Below are 17,889 nucleotides of genomic sequence, written 5' to 3'. Positions count from 1 at the left end.
AAAAAAAATGATCAACAATGAGGCATGTCTTTGTGAAATTTGAGAATACTGGAGGCAAAGAGGAGACCATGGAAGATTTAAGGATAGGGGAGAAACACGGACTATGCCCAAAGAATCAGCAATGAGAATAGTTTAGGACTTCTCTACATTTAGACAGGAAGTTGAAAAGCAGGGGAGCAATGTCTTCAAAATACTGAACGAAGGCCATTTCCAACCAAGAATTCTATGTTCAACGAAGCTATCAATCAATGTCCCGGGAATCAAGCCATTTGGAGACAGGAAGGATCTCAAAAAGTTTACCTTCTATGCACCATTTCTCGTGACAGGAGATTTTGCTCTACTGAAACAAGATAAGAAACCAAAAAAGAAGACACTTGATACAGGAGACAGGAAATCCAACCCAGAACAAAAAGATGAGGGGGCTCCCTAGTGTGACGGTGAAGGAAGAACCCGGCACCGCAGCTGAGTACCCGAGCAGGAACAGCCACTGCGTACTGGAGCTGATCAGAAGGCCCTCGGAGAGACCTTTTCAGGAAGATGGCATCGATAGGACATCTGCTACATCTGAGAGATGTGTGGGGAAACTTAGACAATCGTGAAAAGACCGCCGGTTAGCAAAAATCATTTAGAAAACTAAAACAAAGCCAAACAATTTTAGAAAACAGAGTTATGCTGGACAGATTCATCTGTGACTAGTGTTTGCATGATCTCAATAACAATAAAAATTAATGTAACCGAACTTAGGGTAGAACTACGTCGGAGGGCTGGGGGGATGGGAAGGATTACCAGGCCGCTGTTCGTTGTTATATGTCGGGGAAAGGGAGAAAGGGCAAATCCTCAGCTTCCACTGCAAAAGGTGAATCAGTATTGCCTAAAATGCAGAAAAGCCAAAACAAAGAATAACAGCACATTAAGTTAGGACCTGGAGGTAAACAGTGTAACAACTGACTGTAAGAGGGGACAGCAGGGGGATTTTCTGCACAGGGAGAAGCAGGAGGAGAGCAGTAGGGATTCGTTGTTTTTCCGTTGTCGGAACTCTCCAACTCTCCTGGGCGTATATAACTTTGAACACTCAAAAAATAAAAATCAGATGTTTTATCAAAATGCTGGTCACTTGTGGCAAATAAGTTCATATTTTAAATGTTTTAATATTTTTTCCTTTCCGTTCCTCTATACTGAATATAGACTTTATGTCTATATGAACTATATGAACAAAGGACTTTATGTCAGTTATTGTCATTATCGGGTTTTGAGGCCTGAATTGTGAAAATTATTATATGGATCAAGTCATTTTCCCTCTTTGTATTGCACAGGGAGATCATGTGATATTAAAGTGTTTCCGTCTGGAAATCGCTGAAGGATCCGCATGAACATCCAGTTATCCTGGTATCCAAGGGCCTTTGCATGTCCCTCCACCGTGCACTTCTCAGTGCCTGACACGGGATTCACTCCCAGGACCTAACTGAGCTCCCGGGGAAAGTCCGTTTCCTAGGAAAGCATTAAACATGAATCATTTCACATCACCAGATCATTAAGGAAGGGGAAGAGTGATGCTTCCAGGGGAGGCTGAGAAACCGTTGAGAATATGGGATATAGAAAGGCTTTGTAGGCGAGCTCGAAGCCACCGTGTCCGTGAAGTGTCTCCCCGTCGTCCAGCCCTCTCTGCAAACCCTCGGCTTTGCAAATGTCCCTGAGCCTGGATGATTCCCTTCTTAATTGCACCGCAGCTAGTGTGTCTGTCCCTGGGGGGACGGGAAGTGTATTTTATTTCATCTTTGTATCCTCCAGGGCATTTGGCATTATTCTTGGCACAAAGGAGCCATTCAATCAAGTGTAACTGAGAGGATGATCGTGACGGTGATGGCGATGATTCATGAAACGGGATATTTAAATGTCTCGAGCATCTTCTACGCAGAGGTAGAGCTTTTACGTGCATTCTTTCATTTAACACCGAAACAGACCGAAGAACCCCAAGTCCTGGGGTGAGGAATACAAGCTCTTTATATAACGTGTGAGATGGGATATGAAAGTTGGACTTGTTTGGAATGTTGATAAACATTTGGCCTTAACTGGACTTCAGTAGGATTGTCAGTATTTATAGTCCCATTTCCCAAGATACAATGGGAAAGGAAAATTAAGGTGTCTGAAGGGAAAGTTGCTAATTTTGAAGAACAGGAATGGAGAAGAAAGTGATTTGTGGTCACATCAGTAGAACTTAAATTTTACGTTCTTTAAGATAATTTTCATTAATTTTAAATATGACATGCTTTCATTTTTTTAAGTAGTCCCTATACCCAATGTGTAGCCTGAACTCACCACCCCAAGATCAAGAGTCCGATGTTCCACTGACTGAGCCAGCAAAGTACCCCAAAACATTACATATTTTTAATCTTACCTTTTTTTTTTCAGAACATAGTTATAGGCCAAAAAGCTAATGAGATGCATTCATTTGCATAATTATAATAAGCTATGTCTACCTTTTAGTCAGAGACTCACATTTGCTGAAAAAAAACTTAGTAGGTGGACAGAATATTTTGAAATAATTTCTTTGGTATTAATTTTATTTTATTAATTTCTTTTTTACAGTGCAGTGTTATCAAGTGCAGATCCAACTTGTGAAAGATGCACAAATCACCTCATTAGCTGTGTTTCTGTTTTTCTCTTACCTGCAGGAACAGTTCTTTGGATTTTCACTCCTCTTCAGTGAATTATAATTTCTCCTAAATCTCAATTTTCCAAATTTTCCTTTTAAAGAATCCTCTGTGAAAATATAGTTTCCTAAGCTTACCCTAGATAGACAGAATCAGAATGTTTAGGAGAAGGACTGGGAAATAGGTACTTTTTAATGGATGACTTTTATTGTCAGATAAATGAGGAAATGCTGCTCTAAAATGTTCCTCTCGGGGTGCCTGGGTGTCTTAGCCGGTTAAGTATCTGCCTTTGGCTCAGGTCGTGATCCTGGCATCCTGAGTTCAAGCCCTGTGTGGGGCTCCTGCTCAGTGGGGAGTCTGCTTCTCCCTCTCCCTGTGCCTCTGCCCCTCTCTTCCTGGTGCTTGTGCTCACTCTTGCTCTTTCTCAAATAAATAAATAAAATCAATAAAACAAAAATTACAACATTCGTCTGGGCTCCTTGAGACATTATTTTCACAAGACTAGATAAAACATCTCCATCCGTACTACAGATGTGGCTGCAGGAAAACTTGGTAAGCATTATTTATTCTGATCTCATGCAGTGGTCAAGCTGCACTACTCTGACAACTCACATTCACATTTTAGGGTGAAAAGAATGAAATTTATTATATATATGTGGTTCTCCTTTGACTCCCTCACCCCGATAAGGAAACTTTGTAATAGCAGAGTATTATTTTTTCATTTCACCTATGCTTTTCACAGACCTAAAGTAGGCACATAGTAAGTGTAAAATACGTATTTCTTGAATTGAAATAAATCACATTGTGTATTAGTGACAAAGCAGGAAGCTGATGATAAGTATGTTGGCTTAATTCATTTTGTTGTTGCTTGGAGGTCGTTCTGCAATCTTCTGTCCGCCAAGACCGAACCACTATCATCCAAGATTTTCCACTTGGCAAAGATGAATGGAAGATACTAGAAAAGCTCCTGCCACCAGTCCTTTCTCCCTCATGTACTGGTATTCCTTCTCTGCTCTTGTTTTGTTTTCTCCCAAGTTCCCACTGTTGCGTCCGTTTTGTCCTCTCCCACTCAAGTAAAGATTTTCGAGCTTTATTTACAAATACAGAATGTCGGCTTCAATGAGACCCTCTCGGCAGAGCTTTCTTGCTCGGGCAGCATATACAGTGGTTCCCAGGCTATAAACCAAACAATTTCAGTGATGAAGGTGGGACCTTCCTTTCTCTAGTGGGAAAGCAACTCGTGGCAAGCTCTTCTTCACGCAACCAAGGAGTCTCTTGCCGTCTGAACTAGCTCTGGGCCCGAAAATCTGTGGCTCGGCTGGCGTTTTCAGCAACAACTGGGAGCAGCTGACTTGGTGGAAGGAGGAAGTGTGACAATGGCTGTGATAGATTGTGTTTTCCAAAAATTCTCACCAAAATTTATCCAGGCCCATATCCTCTTCTGGAACCTTGTCACCACCACCACCCCCTCATCAAGAGACAGAGTCCGCCACCACTTCAAACCCCTCAGACTGTTTTTCAGAGTCCATAAGTGACCATTAGTAAAGCAGACTGTTTGGAGTTACTGTGTTGAATCGGACTTAAACTATGTGAGATCATTTCCATTATATTCCTATTGTTGCCCATTTGTTACTTGAATAAAGACTTGCTCGGTGACTCCCCAAAAAAAAAAAAAAAAAAAAGAGACAGAGTCCGTCTCTCCTCCCCTGGAAACTAGAGAGGGGCAGCGTTTCCCCTGGAAACTTTGTGATGACCCCCTCGACAAATTGAATGTGTCAGGAGTAAGGCCCCGTGAATTCCAAGGCTTAGTCAGAAAGATACAGACTCTGCTTGGATCTCTCTCTTTCTTGGGACACTCACCCTTTGAACACAGCCTCCAAGTTAGGAGGAAGCCCAGGTGACACGGAGAGGTCACAGGTAGGTAGTCTGACCGATAGCCTCAGTTTATTTTCCCGTCAACAGCCGGCATCTCCTGCGTCCTGGATGAATGAACCTTCGGATCATTCCAGCATCTGGCCGTCAAGTTACCCCATACAGTTTACTCTTCTAGCCGAGGGCTCAGACATTACGGAGCAGACAAATCATCCCCATATGCTCGTCTTTATACCTGATCCACAGAATCCATACACATAATAAAGTATTGTTTTTCCACTGCAAAGTTTTGGGATAATTTTATCATACAGAAGATAACTGGAAAATGCCTAACTTGATAAAAGAAACAGAATACAAAGGCTACCTCACATGTTAATCATGGAAATTTGCCCCCACATTTCTGTGAGAAAAACAAAAACAATAATCTATTGGTCTGTTGTAAACATAAACTAGAAGCGATAATCCTGTCTTCCCACCAAGGTTTGTGAGGAGAATGCCAATAAGAAATCAATTCATTAGTTTTTAAAGTGTTGTTATATTATTAGATATAATTTTTAAAGTGTTATTAGGTATTATCTTTATTATTTTATTTTTATTAATTTGAAATATATTTTATATAATATATTTATACTTTATAATATATAATGTGTAATATACTATATTTATTATATAATCATAATTTATTATTGTTTTTATTATTTATTATTTTATTTTTATTATTTTTTAAAAGATTTTTTTTTATTTGACAGAGAGCAAGAGAGGGAACACAAGCTGTGGAGTCAGAGAGGGAGAAGCAGGTTCCCCACAGAGCAGGGAGCTTGATGTGAGGCTCGATCCCAGGATCCTGGGATCAAGACCTGAGCTGAAGGCAGCCGCTTAAGGACTGAGCCACCCAGGTGCCCCTAGATATTATTCTTTAAATACTAGTGATGCTTAATTTGGAAAATACAAACACCAGGAAAACAATAATTCCACTCTTCAAAGCCAACCATAGTGAATATTTTTCTGTATTTCTTTACTCTCTCTAAGCATCTGGTTTTAAACATTATCAAGATACCATTATGATAAAATATTTTAATCAAACATGCAGTCTTTTCACCCTCTGCTTAGCTTAGTTTCCTCCATCAGAAGGGTCCTATGCTTCTCTTTCCTGCCCAGCTGAAGATCCTCCTCCTCTGGGAAGCCTTCCAGGACCACCCAGCTCCAAGGAACACCCAACCCACAGAGACCACTACCTCAAAATTATAACACTAATTGCCAACCCCTCTTGCTAGATTATCACATATTGCCTCGTGTCATTTTATGTATTTATCTTTTAATGTCTGTATCATTCATATAATCTTTGCCATTACACCTTATCTCCCCAACTAGATTGAAAGCAACTTCAGGGTAGAGATCAGTTTTTTCATCTTTCTAGTCCCTACACCATTAAATATATACCTAGCAGATACTATTTGTTGAAAGAAAAGAAGAGAATGAAAGAAGGAAGGTTTTACTTCTAATACTTTCCTTATTTATTTCAAAATTCTTTCATCTCAAAACAACAGTCGTTATTATCATAAATTTGACGTGTATGGCTATGGATATATAATGAATATCTTTCAAATTTTATCTGGAAAAGGTATTACAAGGTTATAATTTTTGCATTATCTTTCAGAAATACATATTTGTTATATATTGTAGAAGCAAGCTCAGATATCCATAATTGCTTTTTAATGCTCACATTTTATTTATGAGCATTTATTACAACATTCTAAGGGTCTGTATGTACCTGAGGAGACAATAAAGGCTCTTAGAGATTGTGTTTGCTGTACCAAAGGCTTCAGTGTACACACACATTGCAGGATGAATGGAGACTGTCTGAAGCTGTTCTCATACCAAGTTAGAACTTCCAGGAAAAAGCTGGAGAAGGGAAGGGAGAAGAATATAAACAAATTCAGCTTTTTTTTTTTTTTTTTTTTTTTTTGGTCAAGGACATACAGAAGGAGCCCAAAGCAGCACCTAGGAGATTAAGTGCAACTTAGGGGACATTTTGGAATTTGGGGTGTAGAGAGTGTGTGTATTTATGTCTGGCTGTGTGTGTGTTTGGTGGTCTCTCCAAGTTGAAAAGATGTTTTGTCAATATTGAACCGGAATTTGGGAAGTCTTGGTGAGTTTCTAGCCTCTGTAAGACTGACAGTTGCAGGATGAAGGCCAAAATGGAAAGAATGGAAGATTAACACAGCCCGGTGAGAGGCCTAGTGGGTTCTGCAGGATACATGATCAGGACCAGAAAGCGGTATTTTATTTTCCTCCCCTCACTTTATCTCCGTAGGCAGCATCTCTGCTCCCACCGTCTCTGTCGTGCTCTCTGCCTTTAGCTTCTTACTGGCACACACACACTCCATTTTTTCGAAGCCTGCTCAATTTGATCAAAAGCATCCCATTCCTCTTCCTCGCTGCTGTGTTTTCATGGTGGAGACAAACTTTTGCCCAACTCTCTTAGGTGTTGAGAGGAGGAAGGGAGGGACGCGGCAAGCTGAGCTCCTCCAGGGAAGCAGAAGAAGGCTGGGTCTAGGCCTGGACCTCTGAAAGACCGACGTGTTTTCTCCTCACAGGAGGCAGCTGAGCCGCTGTGTGGGTTCCTGTCGTGGTTCAGGTGCAGGATGATGCTTTCTAGACCGTGGAAGGGCGGACAGACTAAGGTGTGGAGCCAGGCCCCACTTACCAAGAAAAGAGGAAGTTCCGTCTACCTCGAGAGAAGCCTACGCCCATGTGAGGGGGTTGAGGAGGTCATAAGACAAAGCTAAAACGGCAGTTTGGGGCAGATTACAGAAGGCCTTGGCTGCCGGGTCAGCGCCTCACACTCGTCCTGCTCTCTCCTTACTCAGGGACAGTGTCCTGAGAAGAGCTGCTTCTATTTCCTTCCGGGAAGGAGCCGACAGAGATTCTCTGCTGAAATATTGAGAAAAAGCACCCCTGAGTTTCTCACCAGCAGATGGTTGCCGCGCTAGAGGAGAGCTTGTTTGCCTGACGAATGGTTCCCTCCCAGAGAGGAAATTAGTCATCCGAGAACTAGAAAATCCAAAGAGCCTTCCTCTGAGGTCATCAGAACACTCAGACATGATTTCTTTAACCGTAATATCCTCACGACATTGACAACCTGTCCAGATGAAAGGAGGGAGGGAGGGAGGTGTGGTGGGACAACACGAGCAGGGGCAAGACCAGAGCAAGAGGAGAGAAGGGGGGAGGGGAGAGGAGCACGGGATCAGGAGCACGACACGTCCTGCTGCTTTGGTCGTCATGCTGACCCCCATGAAGCCCCCCGTCTGGCCTCCCTCATGTTCCAAGAAAAATCAATATTCGAAGGGTTGACCGGTAGTGAAGAAAGCCCAAAGAACAGTAGGAGAGATCCTATACCTTCCTCCTTTCTCGTGGATTTTAATGGCATCAATGAACGTGCAGGTTTTGGTATGACTTTTCTTTTTTTACAGAGAAGAGGGATCTATTAAAAATGTAAAAGCTAGTGGCTGAGTTGTCATGGGGGCAGTGACAAACATAACACGCCATAGGAAATGGGCCTCGTCCCAGCCTTCCTGTTGCAGTTGCTTAAGAAAACGAGAACGTGTAATCAGGACGCAGTCCCTGGTTCTTCCTTTCGTACCAGAAACCACTGGAGGAGCCAGGCCTGCAGAGAAATGTCTTTGTGGCGCACGATCTTTGTTCTCACTGTGTTTGTTTGAACACCAAGACACCACCAGGGAGTGTATAAGGAACAAACAAACACCGAGCAATCCTGCTCCCCAGGGCCATAGTCTTAGAAAATGAGTTGCGAGCTCAGGTACTCCAACTCCTGCAAACTGTCGTTTACCAAGAGATCAATGGAACCAAAACGATGCATTCTAAAGACTGGAGGTCCTCGGGAAAGGTCTAGACAGAAGTGAAATTAGCCTTAGCAATAGGGTGCTGTATTTAGGGTTGGTTGATTTTTGTTCTCTAATAGTCCACTTGATTATTTTAATTTTAGGTAAAAATAACAGCCTGAGTCCACCCCATGTTTTCCCAAGAGAAACTTTGTATTTGCCAAAAGGACATTTCACATGAAGTTGGCAAATAGTGTACTGATTGGGACGGACCGTGCAGCGGAACTTCTTATCTTCAGGTCCCACGCGGGTGCGGGACTCTCTGATACGGCCAGTGCGAGGCTGCTTCTGCCAAGACGCAGTTGTCTCTGAACACTTGCTCCGTAGGGCTTTTGGTGAAACTCCATGAGCTGTGGACAGCCCACACCCATGTTCTGCATAATTCCAATCTGCCATGTTCGCCTTTCGCCCTTTCTGTCACACGCTAGGCTTGTTTACACTGTAAAAAGTGAACAACGCACATAAAAGACACGGGTTTTATATCGTGTCGTGACTCATGACCACCCAAATTATGGGTTACTCTAATCTCTATGATGTTCATGCAGCTGCTTATTATTTGTTTATAAGATTAAAATCAGCAAAGAATATTTTTCTTCTCACCCTCATTGCTATGCATTTATTTTTCTAAAAAGATTTTATTTATTTGAGAGAGAGAGAGAGAGAGAGAGCATGACCAGGGAGGAGAGGGAGAGGCAGGCTCCCTGCTGAGCAGAGAGCCCAATGCGGGGCTCCATCCCAGGACTCTGGGATCATGACCTGAGCCGAAGGCAGACGCTTAACCCACTGAGCCACCCAGGCCCCCGCTTCATTGCTATTTAACATCTAAGTGTTGATAAGACTCATTGACTCTGATAAAATGGAAACAAGTATCAACAGAAGGAACACATGTCATCTTGTCAGAAAAAAGCCCCAGAGTACACCACCAGGGCCCTGGCCCCTCACTCAACACTTATGAGGCCTTCAGTCAGGCTCTTCTTTTCTCCAAGTGTCTGTGAGCTGAGAACAGTTAGACTCTTCTGGAGGAGAAGCAGGAACCAAAGTAATAGGAGCTTCCGGCAAAGGGTCCGGACACGGGGCAGTCACTCATGAACATGAGTGGACTCTGATTCTGAACCAGGGGGTGGAAGAGAACACAGAATACTTGAAAAATATCCATTAGGACTATTTTTAGTCCTCCAAGCAGTTCTGTTGATTGAGGAACATGGTTTTTTGCGTGGTTCTTACTAATCCAGAGGTTACTAGTAAAGTCCCTTCAATTTTCTCAACAATAAACCAATGAATTGTTGAGGTTTTTTCCCCCAATGGCTCTTTTTGGCATTCCAGGCTAAGATCTGTCCACCGTAACCAGACATGAGCATTATTCTTTATGTCCCTGTTCCCTCCTGCGTGTGTGTGCCCTTCCGAGAACTCTGCCTGTGTGGTCTTCCTTATGCTCTGCTTTACTTCTAAGCATTCAAGAACTACTTTGGCAAATTCCTTTCATTAATGAGAAAAATATCCTTAAGCTGTGTGAAATGCACAAATTCCTTTAAAATAGTTAAAGTCAAGAGATACAAATTGGACATACAATATTGATAGTCTAGGGTGTCTACGTGTCCATACTCTCTGGGCCAGGGAGGAAGCAAGTCCGCACTTTCCGTGAACCTCGGAGGATGAAGTGGTCGCTCAGAGTGCAAGGTGCAGGCTTCCCATTCCTGAGCTCACTCACCCTGACTGTGTAGGCGGGGCTCTCTGAGCTCACCATGAATAATCCAGGTGAGGACAGGCCTGAAGCAAGCACAGTCTTGCTGCTCCAAGGTCAATTTGTTGTGAGTATTTTCCCACCATTTAATGTGGGGAAAGGAAGCTGCCCCTCACGGATACACCTGCAACACTTCCAGTCAGATACTGCTATTTGTCAACAACAACAAAAAAAATTGGAGAACAGCAATGATTACAGCAAAACCCAAATCCAACTCTTAACACAGTCACTGGAATAATTTAGTACCAAGATCGGTAACAGAACTGTATCTCTTAGTTCGGATTCACTCACACAGTCTCTTTTCTACTGTCTCTGTGCTTGGTTCTCCTCTTGGTCAAAGAACTGACTCCACTTACGTAGATTTTTTTATTCTTTGTTTCTGAACATCAGGCCTTCTTTCTTCGGAAATAGCATTCCCTTCTTCTCAGGAGTCTGAAATCTGCCTTTGGCACCTTGCCCCACGTGGGGAGCTGACCTTACCCTCCTGGTGAGTGGTTAGTCCACATGTGGGCACGTGACCTGGTTGGAACTTTCTGAACCTTTCCCTGGGAGTTTGGAGAAGTGGCTTTTCTTGGTTTGTTTTTTTCTGGTAGAGAAGGGATGGAGATTGACACAGGGGTTGCCTGCAGCCTGCAGTAGGAGTGAATGAGGTCAGCAGCAGACAGGGACAGAGATAAGGGATGGAAAATCCTGCCGAGAGTCCCCCTTGGGGTTCCAGTCTCCCCAGTGTGACATCCCTCTGTCTCCTGAGGCCGGGCTGTGCGAGACAAGGCCATCTTCTCCTACCTGAGTAGTTCAAGTGGGTTTCTGACCCTTGAAATCAAAAGAATTCCCATTTACATGCCCTACCTGAAGAATATAATCCCTCAGATGAAAGGAGCAATGTAAACATTTGACATGAGAAAGTGCTGATCATTTTTTTCAGCAGTATAACCCATTTCTTGAAAATAATTAGAAATGATGAGCAATGCTGTCGCTGACTCTACTTGACATGGTGAATGACTCGGAAAAGAAGTAACTGACTGTCAGTTAACAACTGACTTCCTCTGTGAAATCCAAGTTTTCAGCTATTTCAGACCAAATTATTTCCTAATCATCAAGCCCAGTGACTCTTTTTTTTAACTTCTCTTGTTTCAGGTTAACTTGTCCAGCTGTGTCTGCAAAGTCCTTTCTGTTCCATGGGAAATGTTATCTCATCAGCAGCAAGTTTCCGTCCACCAGCCTCATCATCTGTATCCTCAGCCTCCCCCTCCGTTCTTCCTTGACCATCGGCTCACGTGTATCTCTAGATCTTCCCTGATTTCGTAAAAGTCCCCTCAACCACACTCTCCACATGAGATTCAGAGAAAACTTTCCTCTGACTCAAACAAACTCAGAGTAAGAAGCGCACTAACCAAAGAGATCTAAGTTTGAATCTGAGCTTCATCATTTCAGATTACCATAATGTGATGTAGGAAATTAATGTGCGTAAACTACTGTCCAGTCTGTGTCGCAATTTGCCCAGGGGTAAAACGGGGATACTAATAGTACCCACCTCACAGAGTCTGCGCAAGGAGGTGAGACATGCCAACTGTTTAGTGGAATTCTAAATGCACAGCTACGTGCCCCAATAACATTAACTATCAACAGTATTGTTACGACTTGACCTCCCATTTCTTCCCACTCTGCTTGCTTCCCTTCACACGCTGCCCTCTGTCTCTTCCCCTCTCGGTCTGCTCCATCAGTTCTAATCCCAGAACCCGGCTCCTCTCAGCCGTCCCAGACCTCTGTCCAGCGCCTAGCCTCCCGCTTCACCATCTGTGGTTTGAATCCCCATCTCCTTAGGCTTCTTTGGCTCTCTTTTTAGTTCTTAAATACTTCTCTGTCTCTTGACCTGCTCCTTTTTCTTCTTCAGTGGAAGCTTTACCGTGGTTGATTCATGGGTTCTCTTCCTCTGTGAAGAGCAGGGCCGTGTTGAAGTCGGATGCAGAACCCGAGAGCTGAAGGTATGGAGGCAGGGAGAGCTTTTCGGACTCTGGTTTTTCACCAAGGTGGCAGGTTTTGTTTTTTGCCCAAAGATATAGTGAAGCAAAGGTTTGAAAGGGGATGTAGAAGAAGGTGACAATCAAGCCTTCCCCCTGTCAATATTCGGTACCACCAGGCTCAGTCTTGGCCAAATTATAACTAGACTCTATAAAAGAAGATTTAAACAAACTTAATAACTCACTGATCAAAAAATTGGCACCCATTTAGAAGTTAGCTTTTTAAGTCTTTTTTTTTTTTAAAGATTTTATTTATTTATTTGACACAGAGAGATCACAAATAGGCAGAGAGGCAGGCAGAGAGAGAGAGAGGGAAGCAGGCTTGCTGCTGAGCAGAGAGCCCGACGCGGGACTCGATCCCAGGACCCTGAGATCATGACCTGAGCCGAAGGCAGCGGCTTAACCCACTGAGCCACCCAGGCGCCCCGCTTTTTAAGTCTTTTATTTAGATCACTGTCATCCTGGTGGGTAACGTAATCGCTGCAAAATGAAAACCTGCCTTATGTTGAGTCCGTCGCTCATTCGTTGTTCTGCCGTCTGTCTTCCTTTCCAACCCCTCCTGAAGTCACCCGTCCATTCTTGTTATTTTCCAGTGTTCTCTCTATATTTTTAATTTCCTTTCTATGTCTTCCTGCAACCTTGATTATTCTTAGAACCTCTCTCTGAGAAAGTTTGGGAACGAAATCCAAGGCATCTCCTAAGTAGGCAAGGAGCTCCATTATTCTGGGTGATCTACTTTTCACTCTATAGGAAATTTGGCCTCGTGCATCTTGTCAAGTGATGGGAATAATTATTCAGCCTTGTTTAAACATGTCTTCTACGGTTTCTGAATTAATCTTCATCCTGACACAACAAACTAATAAAGATCTCCTTTCCTCCATTATCTGTCTTGTGAACTATGTCTCCTTGAAGCCTCTGCCAGGGGTCACTTTCCCTCTGCAATTTTCTTTGAGAGTTGGGAAACTCAAATGACTTTTTAAAAATTGAAGTATAATTGATATATAACTGTGTAACTTTGAAATATCATTGCAACCTTAGATTAGTTAACATCTCTATCATGTCACATTATTATTTCTTTTTTGTGGTGATAACAGTTAAGATCTAGACTCTTAGGAACTTGGAAGTTTAAAAGACAGCACTGTTGTCTGTAAGCACTATCCTGAGCAATAGCTCTGCAGGACTTATCTACCAGCTGCAGGTTTGTACCTTTAAACAACATCTCCTCAATTCCCCCACTCCCCAGCCCTTGGTCACCACCAAATAACGTTTAAAGTTAAAATTTCACTAAGGCCTCCAGTAGGCTATAACCCCTTCAGGGCAGAGAAAAGTTTAAGTTTTATTTATTTCTATCTTCAGCCTCCTGGCATTCTTCCCAGCAATACTATATATTCAATAAAGGTTGAATGAATGGATGAATAATTCTGGTTATCTTCTACAGAAGTTCACTCTCAGATTCGCTAGTTAACTACCTAAGTAATGGGTTTTATAATTGCCTGTGATCCTGGAGCCCATACATAAGATTGGTATAATTCACTAAGGAAAATCTAAGAAAGATATAATGACAAGTTTAGGGGGCAATAGATTAGAACACCACCAAGAAAGATTTCATCTCGAACAAAGATCACGCCACAGATAAACATAGCTTCAGCGATGACTAGAAAACACGTAATTTTTCTAAAGCCAGAAAGCACCAAGGGAAGCAACCTGCCTGTAGAGAAGATTGGAAAGAGAGGAGAGGCACCACAGTAACTGGTACACTCTGAGACGAGTATGTATTTTCTGCTCAAGAAGAGCTGAACAGTTTTAGTTAGTAAATAATCTTTTATTTTGCCCAAGTGGGAAAAACTGCATTTTTGTGAGTTTTGTTAAGGACCTAGTTGTGCTTAATTTTGATGGAACTTGGTGCTAAAAGGAGGTTTGGGACCCAGCCAGGATGGGAAATTCAAACTTTGTGAAGAATCAACAAAAGTGTATTTCTCTCATATAGGAGGAATTTCCGCAAGGAAAAAGAAAAAAAAAAATCTCTTATTTGACTGTTCAACAAAGCTCAAAGATCATGTTCCTTGAGTTCTGCTCTCTACAGAGGAGACCCATTGTGTATAAGGTAAAGAGAACTTGGAGGATCTGGTAGATTCTAGTCTGGACCCTGCTACTAACCTTCTGGTGGCCAGAGATGGTTTAACCGGGTGACTGCATGACGTAGTGGAGAAAATCAGGCCTGTCTTCAGACCTGACACTGACTTTTAATAACTGTATAAATGTGGCCAAAGCCTTTCTAGGCCTCTTTTCAGGTTCTTTGAAGAAAGTGACTTATTCTTTCCTCCTTCTCCAACAGAGAAACTGATTTAAACTTGTTCTGAGCCCCAAACTGCTTTCCAAGCAGGCTGCCTCACTGCTGTTAGCTTGTACTGGGAACCACCGGTTTATTGTGCAAATAAGGCCAAGAAATTAGCCCAAGGTCCTGCCTCAGCAGAATGTTAAATTCGTTAAGCCCTTTGTGGGAGTTTTGGGGGGGGGTAAATAGTATTTATCTGTATCCATTTCATCACTGCATGCTTGACCTCCTTTATAGAACTATCTATCCCAGTAACTCAGCCCAGTCCCATCATGCTAACACAGTCATAGCCACATTACAAAACATTCTCTTGCTGCTGTCCTTGAGGTATCTTCTTACTTCAAACTTAACTGATCTTCCCAAATGATTATCCAAGGCCAGGAAATATATACTGAGATTACCAGGCCAGAGTTAAGGCTGACTAAAGTGACAATTCATTCACTGATTCATCAAACCTATCATTGAGCACTGTTATAAAGGAAACAACACGTCCAAAATGGAGTCACTTGTGCTAAATCTCATGTATTCTAACCGATACTCAGTACCTACCCTAATTGCAGTTTCAGCCCACCTCCCCGCCCACCCCATCCCCAAATGTAAACTTTAATCTGTCAACATGGAATGACCTGGTCAGCACTAGTGAGATAATCCTCCCAGTGGACTACTCTGTTCCCATAGGAAGGCAACTTTGCCTGAAACAATGCATTATTTGCTAATAATTTCCTTTTCCCACCCACTTTCTGCCTTGAAAAACCTTTTCTTTTCTACATCTTTGTAGAACTTCTTCCTATTTCCAGGGATGCTTCCTGATTCATGAATCGTTGGAAAAAGCCAATTTGATCTTTAAAATTACTCTGTTGAAAAATAAAATAAAACAAAACAAAATAACTCACTTGAATATTTATTGTTTAACAGCATCTACAAGGAATTAACTTCATTCCAGGCACTGTACTAGACACAGGATACAAAGAAGAAAGGTATGGCCCGTGCCTACAAATTGTGCACAGCCCAGTTGGGAGCTGAATGATGTAGTGGTGAAAATCATGGTGTAGTGATGAAAAATCAGACTTAGAATCCATGGACCTGTGTTCTAATCCTGCCCCTGCCCCTTATTAGCCATGTAAATCTGGATAAAGCCTTTCTGAGTTTCATTTCCACATCTATAAAATGGGAATAATATGACTTCACAAGGTTGATGTGACCATTAATGACATAAAGTATGACTATGGAACACAGTAAGCATTCAATAGATGGTATCTATATTATCACTGTCACCATCGCCCTGGGGGCTGCCAAGAACATTAACAATTACAATATCCCATATGACATATCAGGATAGGGAAAAGGTACTATGAAAGCATCATCTGGGATGGAGATGAGGAAAAAGACTCACAGGAAGAGAGGAGCTGATACCTCGCTGAGCGCGGAGGTTAAGTAGTAGGAGGTCAGGCAAGGGAAGGCATTCTGGGGAGATAGAACATTAGCATGCACAAAAACCTAGAGGGAAAGAAAAGGCAGCCACTTTAGGAAATTGCAAGTTGTTCTGATGTCTGGACCTTGGAATATACGTGGAGAAGTGACGGGAGAACAGGGAGGAAGGGAAGGTCGGTGCTGTCAGCCTCACAGTTGTCAGAGGGCCTCATACTGCTGGTATTGAACCACTGTTCCCCCATCTAAATACGAGATGGTCCCCAGGCTCTAAGGATCATCTGATTTGGGCTTAGGCTTTAGAGATATGAGTGTTTCTTTCAGTTTTCCATTTCGTCCTATGCCACTTAATGTAGGTGTTGTAAGGGAGGAGCAGGACTCTGATATAATCTTCAGAGGTTTCCCTAAGAGGTGTGACCCACTTTCTGATACCAGAACAGCCTGTAAGTTCATTCAACTCCAGAGGTAGGAGGAATTCCTTACATCTGGTAGAGCTGGAAGAAGAATTCCTATGGCTAGTGTCTTTTTCTTTTCTTACTGATGGCTCTGACCTAGATACCACTTAGGAGGATAAGCTTTAATTTTACTAAAATGTCGTAGGGGCAGGTTCAGTCAAGTCAAGTAAACGGGCATTCATTGAGCATGTACTTTGTGTCTAGGACTCTGCTAGGCACGGTAGGCAAAGACTAAAGCAGTGTACTGAGACTCACAGGGGTTACTGAAAGACCAAGTCCATGGTCACAAAAAGTAGGCATAGCAGTACTGGCAGCCCAGGTCTGTAGTACTCCATAGTCTGTCTTGTTTCTGATACATTATGCTGGCCTTTGGGCATTAAGCACAGCCAGTCTAGCACAGGGAGAGCTAGGAAATGAAGTCCAAGCCATGGCCAATCATGATATTGCACATATGAACCTGAATAGCCTGACACTATAGAGGTCTACAGCCAATCAATGGGAGGAACATTGATTGGCCTTGCAAAGCAGGAAGAGGTACAATGTGACCAGGGCTCTTGGCAAGCTCAGGTGACCTTGAAGTAGTCAAAGCATAGGCTGCTAATCAACTGAGGTCTGGGCAAATCAGGAGAAACCATAACTGACCTTTGCATCTGCCCTCAGGGCAAGTAAAATGGTCTCAAGGGAGGTCTTGGGCAGGAGGTGAGTGTGTTACAGTGGGCCATGAAGAACAAAAGGCAATAACCAGAATTGAAGAGGTTTGGGACCCATCAGTTGCCTCCACTAGATTTGGTAATCAGTATCTGGGATTATATATCATGTCTTATTGGTGTGTGTGGTGGAGGGAGGAATAACACAAAGAGAGAAGAACTGACGGAATCTGAAGGCAGAAGCTTCCAGTAGAAAAACAGAATGAACCTACATTAAACTAGAAATTTACTTTAAGACCTATGTGTCATTTGGCTCTGTTACCTTTACACACAAAGATTTCATCTCAGGCATTGTGAGGAATATTTGTGCTAACACTAAAAGAGAAGATATAACTGGTCCATCTTACCAAGAAAAAAGGTAAAGAAGTTTGAAATCCAGTTAGTTTCCTGGAAGTGATAAACATCAACAAACTTACACAGAATTGGAATTGGGACACACAAATATTGGCTCTAGAAGAGATAGCTGAGATGGATACTGCATTTCAGACCAAGAACTCCAGCTGGTTCACCACGGGGTTGTAGAATTAAGTCTCTTTCACTCCTTCTACTTTGGTGTCCCTACCTATATAATGGAGATGATAGCTTCCCCTACCTGCCTCATAAAATTATCAAGATGATGAATAATGCAGCTTATTAACATGATTTGAGACCTTTGAAAGTTGCCTTTGTAAGTGCTTCATATGATTTTTTTCATTATCATTATTATCTTATCACTGCAGAAAATCATGCTTAGAGAAATGTGTTGGCCATTTGACATCAACTTAATGCCCAAGTTCA

Source organism: Neovison vison, chromosome 10 (assembly GCF_020171115.1).
Source record: "Neovison vison isolate M4711 chromosome 10, ASM_NN_V1, whole genome shotgun sequence".
NCBI classification, from domain to species: Eukaryota; Metazoa; Chordata; class Mammalia; order Carnivora; family Mustelidae; genus Neogale; species Neogale vison.
This window is presented reverse-complemented; position numbering follows the sequence as displayed.